Here is a 26,342-nt window from a genome sequence, read left to right on the forward strand (position 1 = left end):
TTGTACCCTGTGCCCACCCCATATCAGGGAATCCTTGTAAGGTGCTGCCGTGTGCTACAATCTGTTATTTCTCTTCGTACCTTTACTAATTTATCCTAACGAAATATGTGGTCCCACTGACGCCACAGAAGCACAAGTCTTCTCTGTCCCAACAAACTCCCAGGTGGAGCCACACAAATCTCCAGGTGTTGGTAATGTGGGACTTAGTGAGAACTGCAGACATCTCGAGACAGGGTACTAAGCTGAGAGACATTCTCCAGGCCAGCCCTGTGACTATTCCCTGGAATTAGCTGGTTCTCTCTGGAGTAGGATAGCCTAAGCAGGGTCTTAAGCTTAGCTGCATCCTGTGTCTTCAGCACTTGCCTTACTCCTTCCCTGACAGTTCTGGGACTCGACCCTTCCTCTGCCTTCATCACACCCACTGGCCCTGGGAAGGCAGGCATTTCTGCAGGCAGACCAGTCTCGGGCTAGCTAGAACTGTGTCACAGGACAGTCGCAGGAACTGTGAACATTCCCGGTAACTCAGTTTCAGTATTCTCTTCAGCATGCTGGGACAGGCGTTTGACCTTTCTCTCCAGGGACCAGGGGAGAGAAAACATAGCGCATAGCGCTTAGGTGGCAGCTGGCCGGCCTGCACTGCGGCTGTCACCCACTCTGAAGTGATTAGCTCTCAGATCAGAGGGCAGAGTGCAGCATTCTCCTTCGCCATGCTCCCTCCCAGAATTTGATTTCCTTTCCTTTCAGACTTCTTTTTTTTTCCTCCTTTACAAAATTTGACTCTGACATGCTTATGAGTTTTAAGCAAATGAGCTCATGATGTTTATATTTCTTCCGCTTTGATATAAAAGTCATGATTGCAGATTAGAGACAGAACAGACAGTAGATTAGTCAGTTTCTCTTTTCTCCAAATCCAAATACTCCACTTTTTCCTCCCCTCACATTTAAAAAGAAATTATTGAGATGGAGAGGTACCACGGAGGATAAAGGTGCTTTTCTGGAGAACATGAAGAGCTGAGCTGGATCCCCAGGACCAACATGATGAAAAGAGAGAACCAACTCTCAAATGCTGCTCTCTGACTTCTCCATGCATGCTATGCCACATGTGAACCCATACAAACACATCCCACACACATACAAACAACATCATAAATTAAATAAAGCTTAAATTAGAAAAGGAAGAAATAAAAAGTAATTGTCATAAACCAGATTTATAAATGTATTCATTGATACATTTATAAATGTATTGATAAATGTATTCACTAAAACATCGTCACTGTGGCTTACTCCAATGACCATGATAAAGTTGCATTCATTCATTCTGGATGATCAATGTCTGCCTTTTACTGCCGAGTGGCATCGTATGATACAGACCCATCCATCCCCGCATTTGGGTCGGTTTACCTTATGGTCATATAAATGATCTTCTATAGTCACCCGTGTTTACCCTGTGGAACTGTAAGCTTCACTTTCCCTAAATGAAGCCCCCGAGAACAATTACTGAGTCATCCACTAAATGTTTGCTTAGCTCTGAACGAAACTGTTCTACGATGGTATTATTTTTTTCACACCTGCCTGACATGGGATCTCTCATTCAACTTGCAGCTTTCCGTTTCAGCTAAGTTAGGTGGTCATCAAGTCCCTGGGGTCTGCTTGTCTCTGTCCACATAGCTGGAACTAAAGCTGCCAAGCGCTGTGCCCTCTTTTTGGGGTGGGTGCCAGATCTGAACTCAGTTCCTCCCATCCCTGCAGTGAGCACTTTTCCCCACGAGGGCGCCTCTCCAGCTCCTCATCTTGGTTTTAATTCACATTTCCCACATGGCTAATGATTGTATTTTCTGTGCTAATTTTGCATCACTGATGAAAAGGCTTGCCCATTTTAAAAATCAAGTTGTCTGTGTTCTTGCTTTTGAATTTTGAGTCTGTCACACACTCTGGATGAGTTCCTTTGCCACCTGTGACTTACAAATATTTTCCCTCCATTCATAGCTTTATCTGCCTTCTCATGTGAACTATAAATTATGAAGGTTGGCGTCATTCTAGGAACTCTGCCTAATTCCTGTGTTTTTTTTCCCAAAAGTTGCAACCCATCATCTATTCCATTCACTTGTAAAATGGAGAATGAGGCGAAATTTGAGCTCTTCATTTGCATGTAATTGTTTCAACACCTTTGTTGAAAGAAAAACATCCTTTCTTCATTGAATTTCTTTGTATTTTTGTAAAATGAAATCAGTTGGTCATTGTTATGAAATGCCCCACACACAGGCTGCATTAATCCGTGGATGAGTTTATAACCAACTGGGTCTTCAGAAGGGGCTTAGCTGGAGGAAGTGTGTCCCCGAAGGGTGACTTTGAAGAGTGGATCCTGTCGCTGGACCCTTCCCTCTCATGGTCTGCCTCCTGGATGGTGAGATAAGCAGCATTCCTCCACAGGCTTCCTCCACGCCTTTCCTCATCTCAGCCTCGCCTTAGGCCTGTAGCCGTGGAGCCAGCAGGCCCTGACTGAAACTGTGAGTTAAAATAAGCCTCGCCTCTTTTAATCTGCTTTTCTCGGGGTCATTGGCACAGCTCCGAAAGACTGCCCAACCTGACTATTTATGCACATGAGCCGAACTCTTGGTTTTAACGCCTTTTATCCGTGCGTCTATTTATCATTGATACCATACAGATTCGATCACCTTACTTTCATAGTAAGACTTCCAACAGAAGTGTCATTTCTCTGACTTTATCTGTTGGAAAACTGTTTCAGTTTTCTTGTTCCTTTGGCTTTCCACGTAGTATTCAGAGTCTATAATTAAAACATTCTGCCAGAATCCTTATGGTGATTAACTAAGCCTGCATATCAGTTTGAGAATAACAAACATCTTTACTATATTAAGAATCAGTTTAAGACTTTTTTATTTTGTTTCTTGGTGTTCTATGGTTTTCACTATATAAATAGGTACATATTATTTGAACATTATTTTTAGCTACTAAGTACTTGGAAGATTTTTTTCCTGTTCTCTTGCAAATAGATGGATTGTCTTTAATTCTATTGTGGTCAGAAAACATACTTTGTATTATTTGAGGTGTTTTTCAACTTGTGAAACACTAATTTGCTCCAAAATGTGGTCCATCTTGACGTATTTGCCACATGTACTTAAAAGGAGCATTCTCTGTGCAGGGACTAGGAAGGACACCGTGCAAATGCCAGACAGACCAAGTTGGTTTATGGCATTACTTACGAGTTCTGCATCTTCGCTGATTTTCTATCTACAGCATCGATGGTTTGTTGATAGGGAAACTGTGGGATCTTCAGCTATAACGAGGGATTTGTCTGTTTCATTTTCATCACACTTATCTTGTATGTGGTCTCAGTATGTTACTGCACATGTGCCTGGGTCTATGTGTGGAGGTCAGAAGATAACTTGAGAGAGCCACTTCTCTCTTCCCACGATGTGGGACCCAGAAAGCAAGCTCAGGTCCTCCACATGCCAACAGGCATCCATACACAGCCATCTCACTAGCCCTGAATTTATCTCTATCATGTCTCAGCTTCTGTTTTGTATTTTTTGAAAGCTGTTATGTGCATACATGTTGAGAGCTCTTACTCGTTTTTACCTTTTATCATGACCCTTTTATCATGAAACGAACCTTTCCTTATCCCTGATAACTGGTCCTCTCAGACAGTAATGTAGCCACCCCAATGCTCTCTCAATTAGGGTTTTTGTTTGACAAAGTATTTCTACTCTTTTACTACCTGTGTCATTTTGTCTGAAGTTTCTTTTTTTTTTCTTATGACATTTGTGTGTGTGTGTGTGTGTGTGTGTGTGTGTACGTGTACACACGCGAGTGCCATGGTAGGCACATAGAGGTCATATCTTGTGCAAGTTGTTTCTCTCCTTTCAATCATGAGAGTCAAACTCTGGGTATGAGGTTTGGTGACAGGCACCTTTCCCTTTAACTTTAAAGCCACCTCTCCAGCCCTTAAAGTTAGTTTCTCATAAAAGCCATATGATTGATTCCCTTGTTTTTCAAATCCATCCCGACAATCTCTATATGTTCTTTGATATCCTTAGAGCATTTGTACTTAATGTTATGGTAAATTTATTTTCTACCATTTTATTACCTATTTTCTCCATTTCTCATTCTTTTGTTTACCATTTTTGGCACATTTTGAGCATTTGAACATCTTTGTTTTACTTTTTTTTTTTTTTTAAGACAACGTCTTACTGTTTGGCTCAGGCTAGCCTCACACTTGTAATCCTCCTGCCCTAACCTTCCAAGACCTGGGATTACGGATGTGTGCCACTTACTGTGTCTGTCTTCTATTTAAATATTTAATACTTAACTTCAGTGTATATGTACATATATATGTATACATATGATTTGTGCCCTGAAGTTATTTTTATTTATATTGTTGTTGTTACTGATGTTGTTGTTGTTGTTGTGTGTGTATGGCACATGTGCCGCACAGCATACTTGTGGAGGTCAGAGGCCAACGTCATTCTCATGACAAGAGGCCGTATCATGCAACAGACATTCACATATCCATTAGCACCTCCACTGACCCCTTCTGATTCACTGTAGAGAGACTTTTCTAGAAAACATAACATGTGGCTCGGCTGGTAGAGTGCTTGATTAGCATGTTTCGAAGCCCTGCGTCCAATCCCCAGCACCACATAAAACCAGTGTGCTGGTACATGTCTATCCAGACCTGTAGAGGTAGAGGCAAGAGGGTCAGTAGTTTAGGTCTTCCTTGACTATACAATGAGTTCAAGGCCAGCCTGGGCTACATGAGCCCTGTCTCAGAAAGAATGAAGCTGAAAGAAAGAAAAATAGAAAGAAAGAAATAGAAGGAAATAGAAAGAAATAGAAAGAAAAAATAGAAGGAAGAAAGAGAGGGAGGAAGGGAGGGAGGGAGGGAGGGAGGAAGGAAGGAAAAGTAGATTGAGATGAGTAGAAAGGAAGGAAAAGAAATGTTCACCTCTGATCATTTGAGATGCTGAGTCAGTGTAGCTCACAATCATAGTCTCTATGTCAGCAATTGCTCTCTCTCCTCAATTAACTAAGAAGGTTCTCTCCCCCACCCTCTTTCTAGTTCCAGTTGCTCTTCCCTTGATCTTGGCATTTGCTGTGACCAAATCACCATCACCATCTTGACTAGCACCCGCTATTTTGAAAGAAAGAAATTAAACAATAAACTCTCCCATCATTAATTGTACCAGAGGCCTCCCTCATTTTAGCTGCTGATAAAGCAGTAAGTAATAAGTTGGTAACAGCACAAATCTTAGTCTGCTTATCCTGAAGCAACAGGATATACATTTTTAATTACCAAGGAGGAAATATCATTTCCAATTCTTAATATGTCTCAAATGCGTCTACTGGCCTCAAGATATATTCCCCCAAGTATGAGATTCTTTTATACAAGAATACTTTCCCTATATTCCTCCACTTCCGCTGTCCAATGACATTGGTTAGGCTTTAGGACTAGGTCAGATGTCACTGCCTTTTAATGTGTTCTTCTTCATTTCCTCTTACTTACTATGTTAAGCTGAACAATAGGATGCCCACGTTCTATCCTCAGATCTGAGATTATGTTACCGTATCGCAGAAGGAACTTTTCAGATCTGACCTTGAGCTGGAGAAATGACCCTGTGTTAGTCTAGTGGGCCCAATATAATTGCATCAGTGTATAAGCGGAAAACATCTTTCTGGCGAGATGAAAATATCACCTAGGAAGAAGGGTCATAATGATGCAATGTTGATGGCTTTAAAGGTGGAAGAGGAGAGCAATAAGAAAAAAAAAAAAAAAAGAGTGACTAATCCCTGACAACAAAACCATGAGTAATTTCTTATGGCAGCAAAATGAAGCTAATCCCACCCATCTAGGGTGGGGGAAATGATGCTGTAAAGCACTTGTTCTGCTCCACACAAACTGCTAATGATGCACTTTTCCCACCACCTTCCCACCATCTGTTTCCATGTCTGTTTCTCACAGCACATAGTGCCTGGAAAGCAGGTTTAGGCTGCATGTGCAAACCTGGCATCTTGGCTTCCTCCATTCATCACACATAATAATTATTGAGTCTTCCCTTCAAGCCGGGCTCTTCGACAGTCTCTGATTGTGCTGGTGCATATTAATACTGCTCTTTCATTCCAAGAAGTCTCTGGACTGTGGTTTATTTCTTTTATTATTAATGAATTTGTGCAGGGAACAGACATAATAAAGATGAGTGTGTCACACAGACTTGGACCCCAACAGCACCGAGAGCTTGAGACATAGAAGTCTGAGGACATCGAAGACATATTTGGTTCCATAAAAATCTTTGCAGTGATTCAGTGAGGTTATCTGCAGAAATAGAATGGGCCATCCAGAGAGGGGAACACCTGCAGAAAAGAGATGGGATTGCTTATTTTTCACACAGTGAACACTGGGCAGGGACATCAAGCAATGGTGCCCTCCATCAGACAAATGTCTGTTTCTAAGCTGGGCTGTGAATCATGTCAGCACTGTCTGTCCAAGAGGCAAAAGCCATGAGATGGACTTGAGAATGAAGTTTCGTTCTCTCTCTCTCTCTCTCTCTCTCTCTCTCTCTCTCTCTCTCCCTCTCTCTTTCTCTCCCTCTCTCCTTCTCTTCTCTACATCCACCTGCTAAACACTTACTCATTAGGTACACCTCCTCCCTCAGCTACAGTTATGCCACTAAGAGTGACTGGTTTTTTAGGGTCACACTCTACATTAAAATTAAAAGAGCATGTACCCTTCAGACTTGGTACCTTAGCCACTATTAAGGTGGGACTATCTCTACTTCTGGAAATAATCTCAGGAATCAATCTTCTGTTATCATTTTCACTTGCCTCATTTTCCTGAAAGTACAACCTAATCCTCTCATGTTGGGATGTGGAACTAAGGAAGGACCACATGTTGGTCTATTAAGATATAGCTAGCCCAGTTGAAATTTTTTGCTATATGTGTTTTGTTTGGGTTTTTCTAGCTAGCCCTTAAAGAGAAAGATTCTGACTTATGATATAATTTTCCAAAAATAAAATATAAGCTAAACAAAAGAAGCTACCTCCGTGGCAAACGGTTTCAGAAAACCCTGTACAACCATTTCAAAAGAGAAAGGGAATGGGTGAGAGTTTGGTTTGCTAACCAAGGGAACACAAGCATTGTGGCAGGGGGCGGGGGTGGTGGGGGGACAGGAAGCAATGTCCTATTCATGTCCTATTGTAACAACCTCAGGCATGTCCTATTGTAACAACTGACCGACATGTACTCTGAGCAAATGCGTGGGTCAGCCCAAATGTATCCTTCTGTCTAGATCTCACCGGCTTTCCCAGGCTGTTTCATGTACTATACAATCAGCATGCTCCATCTCACAGCACTGATTAGGAAGCTGATTGAAAGAGCTGAACCTTACAAGAGTCAGGGACCATGGCTGCCAGCAACCCAAAATCCAATAGTGTGTTTCATTCATTTTGTACCTTCTTCTAGTTTTCAAAGTCTCCAGCATAATCTACAATCTTGCCATCTTTATCTTCTTGCGCCATTCCTTTTAGCCTCATGCTATCCTGACTTTCATATTTCATGGGATGAGATTTTCAGTTAGGCCAATGTTGGGCTTAAGTCAGCTGGGTCAAAAGTGCCATTTCCAGGAACTATCTGGGAATGACCACATTTCAGTCAAAGGAAAGCGTTTTCCTAATAAATCCTGTGTTGGAGGAGGACTATGCTTATAGTCCATTTCTTGGTGTATTTCACACCTTGCCTCATCTCTGTTTGTTAGCTGCTTCAGTAGACTAGGAGGTTTTCTTTGCACGGTAGTTGTATTTGTGACTTTTCCTATCCCCGTGACCAATACCAGACAATGAGCAAACTCAGGGAGGAAGGGTTTACCTTGCTTGGCAGTTTGAGAATCCAGTTCTTCGAGGCTGGGAAAGGCAGCAGGAACAGCTTCCGACCTCAGCAGTGAGAATACACATGTGTGTGGATCTGGAAACAGAGAAGGGAGAGCACAGGCGTAGCTTTCCCCCTTGTTCTGTTTTACTCTCTCCAGGCTCCCGGCCCATTGAATGGTAGCGGCCACTCTCAGGCTGAGCCTTCCTTCCTCTGGAAACACTCTCAGCACTGATTTCCAGTCAAATTGACAGTGCCGATGGAAGCATCGTGGTGGTCAGTCACAGATAGTTTCTGGAAAATGGTTTAGCTTTCTGACAGCAAATTTTTGCCTCACGTCATTTGTCAATCACGCTACATTAGACTGTCACGCACAAAAACTGCTCAGAGGCTTAGGGTAAGAGGCATTACCCATCCCCCACATAACCCTATATTGTTAGCTTGCAGGGATCTTTTCAGTACAGCCACTGGGCGGGATGTAGAGGCTGACAACACGGCCATTATCTCACCAAAATGAAAGAGGGACTTCTGCAAAATCTCACATCAGCAACTAAGTGCCACGGCACAGTGGAGTGACATGAGCAGCGACCGTCAACAGTGTAGCAGCCACCGCCAGCCACAGGGAAACGACATGCCCAACTGAAACAGAAGGTGCGAGACACTGATTGCGATCCCCCGTGTGATGTAGAAATGTGTGCTTTGGTGTTACCAGGTGATCTGCAAGTCACCAGTCGCAAGCCCTGCCCACGACGCCGGAGCTATCCTAAGAATCAAGAGACCAGGGCCACTGTTCAGTGGTTAACAGCGCTTGCTTGCTGAGCACCTCACTTTGGTTCTCAGCCAGCACACTAGAAGGCTCCACAACTGGTCACAACTCCACCTTCAGGGATTCGGACATGTTCCTCTGTCCTCTAGACACCCACAAGCACGTGGCACACACAGAGAGACACACATAAGTTAAAATTAAAAAAAAAAAAATCTGTAAAAAAGAGCTGTCAGGCACTGGAAGTAGTCAAGGCAGAGAACATCTGTGTATTTTTCTATTTTAACTCTATCATCACGGCGCACACAAACGTCTCTTCACTCAACCTCAGCTATTCCAGGAATTTCCTAGTTTGTCTCCTGGTTTCCAAAAGGGCCGTTTCTTCGGCAGCATCTGGAATGCTTCTGTTTTGAAATGCAAACCCAGTCAAGTCTTCTCCTACCTAGGGCTTGTCCATTTCTACTCGCCAAACAGTACAAGGCCCACTCCTCAGGAGAGCTTAGGAGACTCACACCCTGCTGACATGACAGCTGCCCTTGCTTGTTCCTGCCATAGAACCTTGCATTAAGTCTTCCTGTGCTCTGCAGAGCTCTTACTGTAAGCCACCATGTGATTGATACCTCCTTGTCACTCTCCTATCAGCACCACCTGCAGATAGGCTGTCCCTCACCATACAGGCCAAAGCAGAGCCCCTTCTGGATTGACTGTCCTGCATTCATTCACCAGGTATCTAAATGGCAATTACATGTCAGACACTATTTCAGGTACTTACAACCCTGAACAAAATAAAGAAGGATGTCTGCTGAGCAAATTAAGACCTGTGGATAAACATAAAATAATAAATATATTGTTGCATATCTCATTAAAAGAAATTCAGAGCCAAGTGGGGGGTCTTCTTGACCAGGCCCTGCTGGCCAGCATTGGGACAGCGCTGAAGGCCTGTAAAACTCCACCACTTCTGTGTCACTTCTCCTCGGGATCATAGAAAACCGTGACTAAGCTTTAAGGAAAAGTTCCTCTCTACAGAAGAATTATTTCTGCTGCCCCTCAGTCAAGCTGGGATGACAGATTTGGAGTGTCACCACCTTGCAGCGTGTAGGTCCTGCAACACAGGAGAGACAGGGTGCAACACACTTCCCTGTCTGTTGTAAGTGGGTAGAGAACACTCTTATAAAAACTACAGGAAAAAAAAATCTTACCCAGAAAAAGCTACAATGGGCTTATTTAATTTATTTCAAATTTAATTTTTAATTACTAAATTTCATTAAATTTTCATGATGCAGAAGCCTTCAGAAATGAAGGTCCAAACACTTGAAAAATTCTGCATTTCTGTGCTTGGGTTCAGGGAGAATATCCGACCATGTAGAAGAGGGTAAGTGGAAGGGGCTGATGTCATGGTGGAGACTGAGAGGGAGGCCTGGAAAGAGCCATCTGCTCAGGTCCTTCCTGAGCTCTGGGGAGCATCCTTTCCTCCCAGCAACTGAGGCAGGACAATCCAGAATGAAAGACTTCTATAGAGAAGGAAGAAAAAAATGGTATTATGTTTATGTTTCTCTAGCCCCCGCTCGCCTCTAGCTACCTGCAATAGCCAATGCATGCCAGCACTGTGTAAACAGTTGTTATTCTATAGTGTTTAGACAACGGCAAAGAGCATGGTCAGCACAGATGTGATTGCCTTGCCACACATTTTTGATGCACAGCTGTTTAGATCCAGAGATGGCACTCATGGGTTCCATTGGCTGACTCTCCTATTGATTCTTCTGCTTCCTCAGTCTCCTTAACAGAAAAGACCTTGATTTCTGGTCCATGACATACCTGTGACTCCCAGAGGAGAGCCTGGAGCCCGGTATGTGCTCAGTGTTTCTTGCCTTAATGAGCCTCAGGGCAACTCTGAGAAATAGTCCCCATTTTGCCTAGTCTTTTTAAAAACAATTCCTATCCCAGAGTGTGAAACCATTTTACTTGTGCTTAAATGAAAATAAGTAGCACAGATAAATTTTAGGTCTTAGTTCTCAGGTTCCAGCTCTGCCAACAGATTCTAAAATCCTTTATTCTAATCTCACCTAATTACTACCAGCCACAAAATTCAGTGCTGTGATAGTGTCATTCATCTGACTTATAAAGCCTGTGAAGGACCACTTGTTATCATTTCCGACGATTTCCAAAGATCCTCTCAAACTCTGAAAGCCAAGGTGCCTGAAAAAACCCAGGTTTTGTACACCAGTGGAAACCTTTCACTTTCAAAGAACTTGCTATATTTAGCCCAGAGTCAAACCAACACCCTCTTCATGCTTTTTGTCTATGTCAAGGAGTTGTAGGTCAAATTCATCTTCTTGGCAGCTCTAACACCTGCATTAAACAGTATGCTGGGAGAGGAAGGGAGTCCACAACACACAGCAAACGTCAGTGTCTGTCTGTAAATGGGCTCAAGGAAGGTAGGAAAGCACTTTGCTATATCACAATATGGACAGACGGCCGGAAGCCACAAGAGTAAAGTAAGCAGTCCGTGCCTGGGCAGTCCAGACTATGTTCAGAGCTTAAAGGGCCCAGGAAACAACCTGGATCACAGTTCTTAAAGCAACGTAAGTTCTGCTTCAGAGTGTCAAGACCACTGGAGGAAGTGGCTTGGTGGTGGAGTGCATACTCGACAGAGTGCCAAGAATGGTCAGGAGGAAAGACATCAAGAACCAAAGGCTGTGACAACTGAAGGACCAAAGTCTCAGGGCAGGTTGCTGTCTAGATGAAAATGAAAGAAGTTTGTCTATAAGTCTACACGGCCTTGTGTGTGAGCGACCGTACACACCAACACTGGCCTGCCGTGGGGGTAAGAGAACAGTTTGGGAGGGAGTGTTTAGAGTGAGTTCAAGCTCCAGGTTCCTTGGGATTCACCATAAAACAGTTCAACCTTTTTTAAACCATTTCCCAAATCTGACCATGACAAGCCTAAATTAGCAGATAGCTAAAGCAGGGGGAGATCTGAGTATCACCTCCATTGTACATGCTGTACACATGGCATGCTGGGCTTATTACTGACTCAGGCAATCCCTCAATGCATGAAATGCTTTGAAATGAGCTGGGTTTGCAGCTGTTATTGCAATCCAAAAGTCAGAAACAGGCAGCAGACAAGATGCAAGCTAAGAGCTTCCAGGTAAAGGAGAAGCAACTGAAGTCAGAGGGGCAAGGACTGAGTTAGTTGCTGACAGGGAAGATTTAGGGCAGAGCGCCGAGTGGTAGAGCCTAGCATGAGCAAAGCCCTGGGATGGATCCTCAGCAATGCAAATAACTTAAAAAAAAATGAAGGAATGGCGGAAAGAGAAGTGGGAGGAGGATGAGATGGAAGGGAAAACAAGAGTAAACATTAAAAGAAACAAACAAAGCAGAGAGAAACGGCTTAAAGGTAGCACACTGGCATGCTTGAAGTCCTATGTTCAATACACCAAAGTACAAAACAAACCAATCTAAAAAACCCAGCAACAACAAAAATAGAAACCCTTTAAGTGACCAAAGCTTCAACAAAGACAGTTCAAGGGACACAGAGAGGGAATTCCTAGAGCACAAATCCAGAGACAGCCACCACTCAGGGTAGTTCAGCTATACACAGTCGCATGTTGAGTATAGATAAGATTTCCCAGTTGTTTGCTGCTTGCTACAAGCCAGGCACATGTCACACTCCCTTTTGGTGTTCATGACACATCTAACACTTGAGGAAAGAGAGGCCTTCCCAAAGCACAAGCTAGTATGTGGCAGTGTGAGGCACAAGCTCCTCTGTAGGGGCTCAGCCTTCTTCAAAATGGCACACTTGCTTGAAACCATACTTCAAGGGTGGAAAAGAAGGTAACTCCCTATTAACCATGCTTAATTAAACAGAAAAATCTGTTTTGTGCCACATGAGAGGACTTGGTGACATTACAAAATAGATACCCAGTCTACAGGAAGAGAGAGAGGACAGAAAATAGTTTTAGTCAAAGGCCCCAAAGCCTCCATTGGACTAGAGGAAAATCTTTAGTGGTGACCACCATTTCTCATAAGGCATTACATATTTCAAATTTTCTAAAATAATGTTTATCATTCTCTCTATTTTGGAAAAGGTAAATTAATGAAATAATGACTACATCAGTTAGTTTGGAGGGCTCCTTTTATAATGACATATGTAATTGTTATTTATCAATTGAAAACAAATAAGCAATCTATACTATCATCAGGCTGTAGAAATGGCTTAATCTGTAAGGTGATTGTCTTGCAAAAATGATGCTCTCAGTTCAATCCCGAAAATGTGCATTGAAAGCCAGGCATGGGAGCATGTGTCCATAATCCCCATGCTGAGAGATGGAGACAGACAGATCCCTGGGGCTTGCTAGCCAGCCAAGCTAACCAAATCGGTAACCCTCAGCAGTGAGAGGCCCTGTCTCAATAAATAAGCTGGCTGGCTCCCAAGACAGCACTTGAAGTTGTCATTTAGGCTTCCTCATGCAGCCATACATTCATACGTACATACACACACATGCATACATGCATACAGACATACACACACATATATACATACCTACATACATACGCATCCAAAATAAAACAATAAAAATAAAACATAGCCTTTCTAAAATGCTAGTTAATGAGCTGTGTGACCATGGTAAGTGGTGATCTGAACCTGGAACTATTCTGCAACTGTTTTGCCAGACCATATTTTCCTGCCATCATACCTACTAGAGCCTTCTTGTACTCTTTCCCCAAGAACAGTCTGTACTCTCTTCTCTGGATGTTGCCTTTTTGCAGCTAATTAGGAATGTCCAGCACAGGCCCCAGGAGCTGTTACAACACCTGACAGGACGCCAGAGACCCGTTCACCTCTGCCCACGCAGTAAGCAGGTTGACGGATGGAACTGGATGACATTCAGAATGGACACCGGCTCCAGAGGAGACGCCTGGAAATGAGCCCCACTGGAGACAGGTGCCAAAAGCACACAAACACCTGCCACCAAAATAAGCTGCGAAGTCAGAGAGAGGACTAATGCTAACCAAGTATTTTCCTCAAAAGACATAACAGGGGATGCTGAGTATTTTCAATGAATTGTGGATACCAAACACACGTAACCAGCTCTGCCCAGTTAGTTATCTGAGGTGTGTGTAGATAAAGAAATCTTCCAGCCCCGTCAAAGCACAGCAAAAATGGAAGGATAACTAAGACTTTGTCTCCCAAATTCCACAGCTAACCATGACTGTGATGGTGTTCGGCAAAGCCAGTGTCGACCCCTCCCCAAAGCGAGCAGTGGACAGTTTTAGATACACATTTCAGAGGATAAAAATTGGCCCTCCTTACATTTTAATAAGCTGTAATAATAAGGATTGTCAGTGCAGTACCCAAACCTCTTCCTCATTATTTTTCAGGGAGTGTTACAATGCTTTGTCAGTAAGATCAAAGATGAGTCTAGGAGACCGGACGTACAAATGTAAACGTGTTTCCAATACCAAATATTCAATTAGTGGTTTGACGAATCAACATCATGTGTTAAATATGTGCCAGGCACCTGTGATGTGCTCTCTGCCCTCAAGAAGCAACTCAGAAGGGGTGGAAGTAGGCAATATATAGAGATATGGATGATATAATATAGATTAGACATAGATAGAAATGATAGAGATACAGATACAGATTAGAGAGAGAGATAGTGACAGCACGAGTGATAGAGATATAAATATCATATAAATAGATATAGATTAGATAGAAATAGATAGAGGTATATATAGATATATAGATACAGGTATATAGATATTATTTAATAAGGAAAAGGTGCTAATGAATGTATGCATGATGGTTTGATCTGGTGCACATAAAATGTAAACTCATATCAGGAAGTCGTCTTAGAGGTGAAGGCATTATTTAGGATTAGGATAAAATTCTACAAAGTGGAATGCTGACGTAATGACTTCTCTCAAGGAAGTGCAAGACAGTCACTTAGAGGAAGGCTATGCAATATTGTATAAGCATACCATTGATGATAAATTCTCAAGAATGTGCTCATAGTTATCTCCTGAAGCTAGATAGTGGTTTAGGTCTGTAATATCAATGTTCGAGAAGTGAAGACAGGAGAATCCAAGTTGAAGGCCAACCTGGCCTATGTGGGACACTGGAGACCAGCCTGTGCTCTATAACAAGACCATGTCTTAAAACAATTAATAATTAATAACGTTTATTAACTTCAAGGTGGCAATGTTACTGACTTTCTGACCCAAAGAGAACAGAAGCTATTGCTGCTTCTGTTGGACAAGAGTCTCTATCTTCGCTCCCTGATGAACCTCATACGCTGTTATTCTCTCCCCAGGCCTGTAACCCTCTACCATTTCTAACCAAGATGGACGACATGGCCATTGCTCAAGACAGAGGCCCAAGCATAGTCCTGACACATTTCTCTCTCATTCTCCAGTTCCATGCCCTCCCTCAGTCCCAAATACCAGTGTCTCAAGTCTTCTACATTGCACTCATGTTCTTTATTGCTTCAAGAACATTCTTTAAGCAATATTTTTTATTGCATAAAACTTCTGCTACCTGCCATTATCTTCAGAAGACTGTCCAGGTTCCTCAGTGTGGTCCCTAAGTCCTGTGTCCCCAGATACCGTCAGGCTGCAGGCCTACCCTTATTGTCCCAGTTCTAACCTTTTTTTCTTTTTTACGTTTTCTTCTCTTATATATTATATCGAAGCCTCAGTTTTCCCTCACTACCCCTTCTCCTAGGCCCTCCTTCCTACCTAACCTTTTCCCTCCTCTGTTTCCTTTCAGAAAAGGACAGGCCCCCTGGGGATAGCAACCAAATATGGCACAATAAGTTGCAATAAGAATAAGCACATATGCTCATATTAAGGCTGGATGAGGCAGCCCAGTAGGAGGAAAAGGGTCCAAAGGGCAGACAAAAGAGTCAAAGACAGCCTCCGCTCACACAGTTAGAAGTCCTACAGAACATCAAGCTACACAACCATAACATACATACAGAGGGCTTAGCTCAGACCCATGCAAGCTCCCTGATTGTCAGTTCAGTCTCTGTGAGCCCTTGTGAAATCAGCTTAGTTGATTCTGTGGGGTTTCTTGTGGTGTCCTTGACTCCTCTGGCTCCTACAATCCTTCTTCCCCCTCTTCCACAGGATTCCCTGAGCTCCACCTAATGTTTGGCTGTGAGTCTCTTGCATTTGTTTCCATCAGTTTCTTTATGAAGCCTCTCTGATGACAGTTATGCTAGGATCTTATCTACAAGTCTATCAGAGCATCATTAGGAATCATTTCATTGATTTTTATTTTCTGTCGTATTTGGTTTTATCCTAGGTCTCTGGGCTATACAGCTTTTGGGTTCCTGGCCCTCCCGGCAGTGTCCCTCTCATGGCATGGGTCTCAAGCTGGACCAGTCATTGGTTGGCCATTCACACAATTCTGTGCCACCTTTGCTCCAGCACATCTTGCAAGCAGGACATATTGTAGGTCAATGGTTTTATGGCTGAACTGGTGCCCCAATCCCTTCTCTGAAAGTCTTTCCTGATCATAGAACACAGCTGATTCGTGCTCTGTATCCTCTTTACTAGGAGTCTTGGCTGGGTCCCTCTCCTACATTCCTGGGAGTTTCCATTACACTAGGCTTCTTCTCACCCCCCTCCATGTTCCCTAACTCCAGTAGTCTTTTCCAGTACTCTCTAAATAAACAAAACTCCCTCCTGTCTCTTGGTTTTTCCCAGTTCCCTCCTGTTCCTAAATCCCTCCTGCCCAGTTTAGAGTCTCATCAAAGTTTACTTCCTGAGCAACATTTTCTGTGTCCTCCAAGTGATCAACCCTTCTTCCCCAATTCCTCCCAAGGCTCCACTCTGCTCTCAATTCATCCATGGAGTATAAATGCCTAAGGATAGAGACTTCCTTCGCCTTGACCCCAGTGACAGCTGTCAATGACATTAGCCAATATGACTTGATTAATGTCTATTCTCCCTCTTCTCCATGTAAGTGCCATGAAGTCAGGGATCAAATCAGTCCACAATATCACTGCAAATAATATTTACTGACTTTCATTCTTTCCCAATGGGGAGGACTTAAAATTCTATGGCAAGCCAGTGCTTTTATTAATATATATAATTTCCAAGCCCATTGTATATGAGTGTAACAGGTAGGGGGCTTATATTAGAACAATGTCCTTAGTTAGATAACAGAAAAAAATGCTTGACAGGGAGATGTAGAAAGAACATGAGGAGGGAATAGAATGAGCCTCTCTACGCCACAGGCTATGTGACTCTGCGACTTCAGGGACTTCATTAGTTACCTTTCTCATTGCTGTACCAACTTCTGGAAAAAAGCAGTTTAAAGAAGGAAAGGTTTTATTTCAACTCACTGTTTAAGGGTACCTAATACCATGGTGGGAAAGTCGTGGCGGCGGAGCTTGAGGTAGCTGGTCATATTGCACCCACAGTCAGAGAGCAGAGAAGATGAATGCTTGTGCTCGAGTTGACCTTTGAATTCAGCCTGTGAAATGGGTACCACATTTAGGGTCTTCCAGTCTCAGTTAACCTGAGCTAACAAACCCCTCGTGGACCTGCCAGGAGATTTGTTTCCATGGTAACTCTAAATCCTGTCAAGTTGACAGTTGAGAGCAACCACCATGGGTGCTGTGACTTAACCTCTCAGCCAGACTGTCTTCGGTAAACCTAGAACGGAAACACCTACTTACTCCAGGTGAAGGAGAGGACTCTGCAGTAAAAACAAAGTGCTACAACAGCATCGGCACACGGTCGCACAGCCGCAGAGAGAAGAGCTTCTCATTCCTGTTGTTTAAGTATTTCAAAGAATTCTTCTCTAGGGAAAGCTCGAGATTCTTCTCCCCATTGCAGAGCTAAAAGAATTCCTCAAAGGCAAATGAATTATCTAGTTCAACAGCCTGGGTCTCACCACATTTTCCAGCGAATTAGTGAGCCGGTGGAAGCTCTCCAGAGGGCAGATAACTTGACGGAAATGTTACCCTTCCCTTGCATTTGGGATGATGAGTGAACATTATTTCTGAAGGTGGAAACGCTAAATCTTTCTGACCTCCAGAAACAGTGTGCTATTATTAGAACACAGGCAAGAGGAAGAAGATGCCCTTAGCAAGGGTTCATAGGCACAAATGCTCACAGGGCAGGCAGCTAGCATAAAGTAAAGAGCCACTCAAGTCCAATAGCACACTGCAGATGAGAGACACACACGAAACTGGTCCAAACTAGAGGATGACAGGAAACACTGATCTGAGCCCTGGGTACCAGCAAGGGAAGCCAGGCTATGCCTCCAGCCTGATAATGCAGCTTGATCTTACATAGTAGCTCATCTCACATGGACGTGGGACATCAACCAATTGTTAATAGATTTTTGACACTTTTAAAGAGAATGCGAAAATTCAAGCTTTGTGTAATACTTTCCGATTTCATTGTTAAGAAACTTTCTCCTCTTCCTCCTTCTTCTCCTCTTTATTCCCCTTTTCCAATATCACTATCACCAACTCTACTACTTCTTTCTCCCTTTCCTCCTCCTTTCCCTTGAAAACATTAAATGTGCAATGCAAAGCACAGCTTTCCATGGCCAGCCAGTAAGCTGTCAAGAGTTGCTCCATTATCCACTGTCATCATTGCCATTGTTCCTTTTATTGTGATGAAGTCAATAAAGAGAGAAGGAGGTTAAAGTTCAAAGGCAGTTTATCATAATGGAGAAAGCTTGGTGGCAAAAGCCTGAAGCGACTGCTCTCGTTGCATCCACAGCCCGAGAACAGAGGAAGTTGGTACTTAGCTTGCTTCTGTCTCACATTCAATCCAGGACCCAAGCCTAAGGAATGGTGCTGCCCACAGTAGACGCTGCATCTATTAACTCAATCCAGACAATCCCTTGCAGAACTACTCACAGGGACAGTATGATCTAGTCAATTTCTCATTGAAACTATCTTCACAAGTGATTCTATGTTCTGTCAAGTTAACAATTAAAAGTAACCATCCTGCTGGACATAATGGTGCATACCTTTAATCCCAGCACTTGGGAAGCAGAGGCAGGTGGAGCTCTGTGGGGCCAGCTTGTTCTACAAAGTGAGTTCCAGGACAGCCAAGGCTACACAGAAAAACTTTGTCTCAAAATTTTTTAAAAAGTAACCATTCCAAGAAAGTTGTTTTGAGATGTGTGTGTGTGTGTGTATGTGTAGTACTGTCTACAAATGCAGCATCTGTCTCACTTGCTACTACCTGGCAGATCTATGAACATATGTTGAGAGCCTGCCATCTGCCCAACACTGTGCTAACACACATTTCTTCTCCTTTACCATACTCAACATCAGGAGTTGTGGATGCTTACTGAACTCCATTTTACAGGAGAAAAATCACAGTCAAAAGAACAAGATAATTTTATTTTGTGAACAGCAGACCTTAGATAAAAATTGTTCATCTTTCACAAGCAACAGGTCTACAAGAACTTAAGACAAGACTACTCAGAAGCAGATGGATCGTGTAAACCATGAAACACAGAGGAAAGAGAGAGTAGGAGAAATCTTACTGACTCTGTGGACACAGCGGGTCTGGATGAGTTGAGCGGATCACCTTGATTTGAGTCTACAGCCCAGGTCTCAGCATCGCTCTGCACCTGCACTGAGCATCCCCTTCATTGTGGGTGGGAATGTGAGACCTGCTGGATATTTAAGCCAAGCTCTTTCCCTCACCTACAGAATGAATACATGTACTTAAAGGGCTATACTAAAAAACAATGGGTACAGCCTAGGTAAAATTCCTAGAGAACTATGGGGCACAATAGTGGAAACTAGCAAGTATTTATTTATTTCCACCTCTTTTTTAAGGAAGTGAGAACACTTCATGTGCGTCTTATCACACTGATCTTTAAAAACTCTTTCTATAAGGACTCTAGTCCCCTCAATGTCAGGCTCGCCCTGTCCTTCGTCCTTTACTTTCTCCCTATAACTGACTCTGACTCGCTTCTAAGTTGTTTTCCTCTGCCTTTCCTCAGAAAGGCTCCTTTCCCTCCAGTCCTTTCCACTCAACTGGGAGAAGAATGAAACCCTTGATTTCTCTGGGTTCCCACTGTCACCACAGGATTAAGGCCTGGGCCTACAGCTCAGCTCTGAAAACACAAGGAGTGTCCCATCACTTGGGGCAGATCCTTGGCCCAGCGTGATGACCTACTGTGCACCATCAGTGTTCGCCTGATGTGGGTAACCACTCGTGTGGGAAAACAAACTTGCCTTACAAACAATTCAAATCCCACTAGAATAAATCCTAACTGCATCAAACCATAGCTGGCAGGATAGGTGTGGAGCTGCTTGTTAATTAGAGAGCTCCCTGACATTAATGGGCAACTAATCAGCACACATCCAGTTCTCAAGATCCTTATGTAGAAGAATAACAGCAAATGTTAACAAACTCATCTTTCTTAACGACTGTAGATGCCCTGATTTATGAACACAATGGGCAAGCGAAGAGAAACTAACAACCGTTAATACCCTTCATAAAAATACATCTGACAAAGAAATGATTGAATCAGAAGTCACAAACATCTTGTAAAGGCAATTTCCCCATCAGCATGTATTTCATGGAGTAAAGCCATTAAACCCACTGTGTGGTGAATGGTTGGGGAAATCAGGGACACTTGTTCAGAAAGAGTCAAATGTATCTCATACTCAGAAAATCTTCCTGGAACGGTACTCTCTCCAGACAGGCAGGCATCTGTATCTGATGTGTCTCACCTCTGCACACCCAGGTCCTACCTCATAAAACCCCTGATGTGATGACCATTCCAAATGTGTAGAGTAGTGGCAGTGGAATAACAAATAATTCTAGTGATACTGGCTGCTCCCATTTGACCTCTAACGCACTTAGAGGACCCAGGGGAAGTGTGACCATTTTCTGTCAAGGCGAAAACTTAAGCAAAATTTTAAATGTCCCTTGTTCAGATTTCCTAAGATTGGGACCAAAACAGAAAACAATAAGGCCCCATCCAGTCAAGTCTGTACCTAGAATGATTAACATCTTCTCTGTTGAAATCTGAGGCTCGTCTGGATCTTCCCTGCAATGTAATGTAACATCAGCTCAGTAAGCCGGGGCTGTCAAAACAAAACAAACCAAACAGAAAAACCTCCCAAAGTGATGCCTGCAGAAATAGTTCCAGTATATGGTTGGGACAGGGGTTCCCTAACACCGTGCAGAATTGCTGGCCTCGCAAACACTAGAATATTGTTTCAATATGGTGTGGGGCCTCTGTCCCACCACTGTGCTATGGTACATGCTGGTCAATAAGTATCCAAAGCTATCCTGATGGAGGGAGTTTGAGGGTTGGGACTAAGTCACCAAGGTCTTGGAACAGATGTATCTTGATGTGTGGATAGAGATCAGAGCAGAGCAAACTGCCTCATTTAGGGAATGGTGAGACTCCTAGAAAGCAAAGTGCAGGAAGAGAATTACTACATACCGCTGTGCTTCCGTACAGAGCACACAGAAAGGTGGGCACAGGGGTGGTTCTGTGACAGCGGTCTCCTTGGCTCAAACTTTATAGTCGGTAGTTTCCACACACATTGAAAATACACTAAAAATGAGCCAACTATAGAAACTACAGACACGAATTCAATACTTACATGTTTTTTAAAACAAACAAACAAAAAACCCAAATTACAACACCTGGTGATTACTTTTGACAGTAGCCTTGATGGGATTTAGAACTTCCATGGGAACAAACCTCTGAGCATGCCTGTGAGAGAGTTTCTAGATTAAGTTAATTAAGGTGAGGTTGGTGCTATCCCATGGGCTGAGGTCCCGGATTAAACATAAAAGTGACAGACAGCAAGCCTACTGCCTGTACCCCTCTCTCCCTGCTTTCTGGCTGCAGGAGCCAAGTGGCTACCTGCCTCAAGCTCGGTCAGCTATGTCTTTTTTTACTCTGATGGACACACCCTCAAGCCATGAGCCACAATAAACCCTCAGGTGGCTTTGTCGGATCTTTTGTCCCAGCAATGAGAGAGTTAAAGTGCAAGAGGACCTTCTCCTGGCCATAGCAGATATCAGACTGTGCCCACCCACCACCTGCGCGCCAGCACAGCCCCCTTGAAAGCACTGTCCACCTCCCAAGGTTATAGACACCCACAGCAGCTGAGCATTCTCCTGTATTTTCCCAGGAAAAAGCAAACAGGAACTCTCAGGTGCTCCTGTAAGTCATTTGAATCCCAGGCTCCTGCGATTGACAGAATTCTGCAGGTGCAAACAGACTTGGTCAGAAAGAGCCCTGTTTACTGTAGTTCTCTAACGGTGACACTTTCCCTGCGCCCCATCACTCACCAAGTTCCTCTGACTATGTTCTCTAAGCTAACATATTTGGGCAGGCACCCGAGGGCAGGAAACACATGTGCATGAGGGTGCAGCTTGAAAGGTTGGCTTTTCATTTACTTCTGTCTTTGGAGCTCATGGTGCTATAAGCTCTGGCATTAAAATTTAAGTATTTGATGCAGGCTGATCAAAGAGAAGCCAGAGAAGTGTTGAACTGTATCGACCGCTGCTATTGCTACACATTTTCCAAAAGAAAAAAAAAAGCAGTATTCCTTGATGAGAATGAGACAACATTTGGTTATGAAACATCTATTTCTGGTGATTTGTGCAATACCATTAACAGATTTTACATCACCATGGGGAGACATCTGACCCTCTGGAAGGTCATATTCATAGTGGTTTTTTTTTTTCTGTAGTGATGGACATTAAATCTTATTTTAACTACTGGCTGAGATGGAGGGAGGCTGTAATCTCTCCCAGATTACTATGTTTAGGAGGAAATACATTTAATGCAGCAAGTTAATGACATGGTATTTTACATTAAGTGAAGCTATAATGGTGTTTTGTTGTTATGCATAGTGTCTGGTGAAATTGTCGACGCAAGTATGGAACGAGAAAAATCTTTATCTTTCTTGGCCATCAAGTAGCAAAAATTAGGGGGACTCACTTCATGATATGAATATCTATGATATAATCTTTCCAGCAGAGGTTCCTTTTCTGTGACTGGATAAACTGATATGCCAGAGATCTCTGAAAAACAGAAAATGAGTGTCAGTCTTAGAAGAGTGTAATGAAGGCCAGGGAAACAGCTCAGTGCTAAAGGTGCCTGCTGCCCAGCCTGACCACCAGGACCCACACAGTGGAGGGAAAAACTGACTCCTGAACATTGTCCTCTGACCTACACACAGGCACTGTGTGGAGAACACACGCACCCACATGTACAACACACACACACACACACAAACACACACACACAAATAAGTAAATAAAGTAACAAAAATATTTTTAAATTAAGGAATGCTATTTTACACTCGCTTATGCTCCCTGGTTCCCTCACTCACGCAATGGATGTTTTAGAAGTGCTTAGCGCATGCTGTACTGTTAGATGGACAGTGATGACCAGATCAATAGTCTTTGACAAGCTGTCAAGACAGTATAAGAGTTGATATCCAGTGTGTCTGTCTTCCCTTGTCTCCTTTGCTGTGGTACCTGGAACAGAGCCTCACTTTAGCCTATGCTAGAACAGGAACTTTTGAAAAGATAGAGCAGATTCTGAGATGAGGCATCAGCCCTGCCAGCCTTCCCAGGACCTATGATTGGGTCCAGTCCAAAGGCCTGCAGTCTGGCTCCGTTCTTCCTTGGGCTATCATCTCTCTAATGCAGGGCTGTCCTGGTGACCCACTTTGATTTTTCATGCTGATACAGGTCAACAGAGAGGCAGTAGGAAACTGTGGTTAACAAGCAGATGCCAGAACCAGAAAGACCTTGTTTGAATGCCAGCTGTACCAGCTAAATGATCATGGAAATGTTAATTAACTTTTTGTGCCTTGGTTTCCACATCCATGCAGATATTAGTAGAATCTACTTTATAATGTTGTTGGAAAGTAAATGTCATAGCAGGAGCCGAGGGTGTAACTCGGGTGGTAAAATGCTTTCCAAGTATGCATGAACCCCTGGGTCTGAGCCACAGCACTGTCTACACCAAGAGCAGTGATGTAGGCCTGTAATGCCTGTAGCATTGGAGACAGGGGACTCACAGGTTCAAGGCTGTCCCCTGCTACATCCGGAGTTGGAGCATAGCACAGGATCCATTAGACCCTGAATCAGGAAATCAGACAAAAACAATGAGGTAGTGGGTTGAAGATAATGGCTCAATGGGTAAGAGTCCTTTCTGTCCAAACATGAGGACCTATGTTTGCTCTACAGAACCAACAAAAAAGTTGTGCATGCCTGTAACACCCAGCATAGAGGAGCAGAGACAAGTGGATGCCAAGATTCACTAACCACCCAACCTCACCAAAATGGCAAAGTTCCTGGTTCAGTCTGAGGCCCTGTTTCAAAACAGCAAGGTGGAGAGCAATAAGGAAAAGGCCTCCACACACCCGTGTGCATGCAACACAAACACACACACACACACACACACACACACACATAAAACATAACACAAACACAAACAACACAGCCCAAAACATTGGCATAAGATTTGACAAAACAGCAAGCACAGCTGTAAGGGTTTTCTATATCATCCTGTCTAATCCTCCCACAGGCCCATAATGAAACTACTGTCTTTATTTTGTTGAACAAGAAGACAGCATGTAAGAGAAGTTAAACCACTGACAATTACTGAGTTAATAAGAATTCACACCCATTTCACCCCAAAACCTGTGGCTTTGATGCCTGTGCCAACAGACTAGTCCCTTAGTCTTGTGCTTGAATCATTAAGCCTCTCTTGGTATCAAAGACCGTTGACTGAAGACCTTCTCTCTTGGGCTCACCATGACCTCCCTTGGTCCTGATGCTTCCTCACAGCTGTGTGCTTTCCTATCTCAAATCTTACCTTGTGTTTCCATGGCGAATCTTATGAGCTGGACCCCTGCTTGATGACAGGTGTCCACGGTGGTTGCTATTGTCAGTGCCGCACCAGCTAGCAATGGCTGTGGGTATGGCAAGCAACTGACTTTCCTAAGGTATCCCCCACCCCTCACGACATCTTCTGCAGCCAGGGGTTCTAGCAGTCTGATGATTAACCTGTCAGATCTAGTACTCCAACATAAGACTTCTAAACTCAGACCAGGGCCTGGGTCGGAAGAACTGAGTTCAGTCTCCATCAGCCACATAAAAAGCCAGGTGTGGGCTCAAGTGCTTGTAATCTCATCAATGGGGAGGCAGAGGCAGCCAGATCCCCGTGGCTTCCTCTCAGGCCAACCTACTCTACCTGGCAAGGCCAGTGAGAGACCCTGCCTCAAACCACTAGGTAGACAACACCTGAGGAGGACATCTAAGTTTGCTCTCCAGCCCCTACATGCATGCACAGCTGTGTGTACATGAACATGCACATGCAAGCATGTATGAAAAACAAACAAACAAACAAACAAAAAACTAGTGAACCTTCCATAGTCCTCCCTGGATATTTCTGTGCATAAAAAGAGCAAATTCTGCTGATTATGAGCCAATGTTGTAACTCAAAGAGAGAGCACCCGAAGTTGTATTCAACAATGACAAATGAAAAGAAATTCATCAATGAACACACCATCTCCTGGGACTAATCTGCTGTGAAAATATTTTGTTCATCTCAATACAGCAAATTGTTTGTAACAAACATTTGCTCTCTTCCCTCTTGATTCGTATCTCAAGATTCCCTGCTTTTGAATGAAAGAGGAAAACCAGCTTCTCACAGACCACCTTAGGCAGGGTTCTGTTGCCATGAAGAGACACCATGGCCACCATAGCAACTCTTACAGAGAAAAGCACTTGCTTGGAGCCGCTTACAGTTCAGAGACGTGGTCCATTGTTGTCATGTTGGGAAGCATCACAGTGTGCGAGCAGACACGGTGCCGGAGAAAAAGCTGAGGGTTCTCCAGGTGACTGGCAGGAAGAGGGCCACTGGGCCTGGCTGGAGCATGTAAAACCGCAAAGCCCCACTTCCACTGACATGCTTCCTCCAACAAGGCCACTGATAGCGCCACTTCTTACAGGTCTATGGTGCTCATTTTCATTCAAACCACTACACAGATCATACCAGCTAAAACAATGCCAGATGTCATGGGGCACGAGATGCTAAGGCTTGGGAGATAATCTCAAAACATTCAAATTCAGAAGGGAAAAATGATGGTTTAAGAGTGGGTATAGAACTGCCATGGGCTACATCTGTGCAGGGGTTCTAGGTTATCTCCATGCATGGTACTTGGCTGGAGTATCAGTCTCAGGAAAGACCCCTGTGCTCAAATTTTCTGGTTCTGTTGCTCTCCTTGTGGACTTCCTGTCCTCTCCAGCTCTTACTATTATTTCTGACTTCTTTCATAAGACTCCCTGCATTCTGCCCAAAGTTTGGCCATAAGTCTCAACATCTGCTTTGATAGTCTGCAGGGCAGAGCCTTTCAGAGGCCCTCTGTGGCAGGTTCCTAACTTGTTTCCTGTTTTCTTCTTCTTCTGGTGTCCATCCTCTTTGCCTTTCGGAGTGGGGATTGAGCATTTTAGCCAGAGTCCTCCCTCTTGATTAGTTTCTTTAGGTGTACAGACTTTAGTAGGTTTATCCCATATTATATGTCTATATGAGTGAGTATATACCGTGTATGTCTTTCTGCTTCTGGGATAGCTCACTCAGGATGATCCTTTCCAGATTCCACCATCCATGTCAGTTCAGTGTCCAAGTGGGTTCCATAGTAACGGGAACCTGCTTCTGATATGAAC

General features: G+C 43.5%; 1 protein-coding gene across 4 annotated transcripts in view; it reads left to right on the forward strand.

Annotated features, from left to right (window-relative positions):
• Nucleotides 1-26,342, forward strand: part of Kcnmb2 (potassium calcium-activated channel subfamily M regulatory beta subunit 2) — a 272,219-nt gene that overhangs the window by 163,978 nt on the left and 81,899 nt on the right. Inside the window, exon 1 of one of the 4 annotated variants that reach the window (XM_060378192.1) lies at nt 2,295-2,507. The exons of the other annotated variants lie outside the window; for them this stretch is intronic. The gene's annotated coding sequence lies outside the window, so the exon portion shown is untranslated. Of the gene's footprint in view, nt 1-2,294; nt 2,508-26,342 lie in introns of those variants that run through there. 4 annotated transcript variants of the gene reach the window in all.

Source organism: Meriones unguiculatus, chromosome 2, assembly GCF_030254825.1.
Source record: "Meriones unguiculatus strain TT.TT164.6M chromosome 2, Bangor_MerUng_6.1, whole genome shotgun sequence".
Taxonomy (NCBI): Eukaryota; Metazoa; Chordata; class Mammalia; order Rodentia; family Muridae; genus Meriones; species Meriones unguiculatus.